Source organism: Belonocnema kinseyi, chromosome 7 (assembly GCF_010883055.1).
Source record: "Belonocnema kinseyi isolate 2016_QV_RU_SX_M_011 chromosome 7, B_treatae_v1, whole genome shotgun sequence".
NCBI lineage: Eukaryota > Metazoa > Arthropoda > Insecta > Hymenoptera > Cynipidae > Belonocnema > Belonocnema kinseyi.
Window position 1 is genome coordinate 67,698,090 of NC_046663.1, and position 1,207 is coordinate 67,699,296.

The window sequence follows — 1,207 nt, forward strand, 5'->3', positions numbered from 1 at the left end:
CTTTTCAATATTTTTTGGGTACTCTGGTTTCCCAAGCTAGCACCAGAATGTTAAGCTTTTTTGGGCTTTTTAAAAATACATAAATAAATTTTCAAAAAACAACCCCTATCTACGAAAAACCACCTTTAAAATAAAATATGCACTCAAACTAAAATTAAGCGTATCAGAATTTTGGGCTTTTTTGGGCTTTTCTTGGACACCAATATTGATTTTTGGAGTCTTTTACTTTTCTCAAACAAAACAGAGTTTCGGCATGGACCTTTTTGATTTTTGGATCTTTTTAAGGCTTTTGAAAATTGTTAAAAAAGCTAAAACACCGTTGACGGTTTTAACTTAACCCTGCGCAGCTGTCGTCAACTACAAAATCCGTAAAGATTTAAATTATATATAATTACCACAAAGACTTTTCTAACAATCTTTTTCATATCCTTACCTCCTCGGTAACATTAAAAACCACTTGAGAACACACTGATATTATACAACCCCTAGGAATTAAACCTATCACATTTAATGAACCAAGTCTCATCTTTTATCAATCAAAAAATGGTTAAAAATATTACAAATTAAAAATAAACAACACAAACAGCTTTCAATGTCTTTGGTAGATACATACCGTCACGGTCGTATCCCAGACATGTCCAGAACTAATCGTATCAAATTTAATGAATCCAGTCTTAGCTGCCTTCAACTAAAAAGGGTAAAGAAATTGAATATTAAAAAGAGTAACCTCAGACAGTATCTCAACACTCTAGTTTATATATCTATGTCCCTAGTAATATTACGCAAGCCGTAGGAGCTATGCCCATTAAATTTAACAAATATGCTCTTAGTTGCCTTCAAATAAGACCCTCAATAATATAAAATGAATTCAAATCACTAAAACAACTTTTAAAGACCCTATTTAATATATTTTTCTCAAGAGTAATATTTCATGACAGCTAAGAACCACCGCTATCACATTTAGTGAACGAAGTCTCACCTTTTATAAATTAAAACGTTGAAAAATATATCTTATTTTAAATAATCACCACACAATGCTTTCCAAATCTTCAGCAGCTATATATTCACCCTCGTAATAATACTCTACAGCCACTAGGGGTTGCCTAATATTACTGTGACTGTAGATATATTACTAAAGACCTTGAGAGTTGAGTGTTGTTTTTTATTTTTAACTGCAACTTATTGGCAATTTTGGTTAAAGGCACCT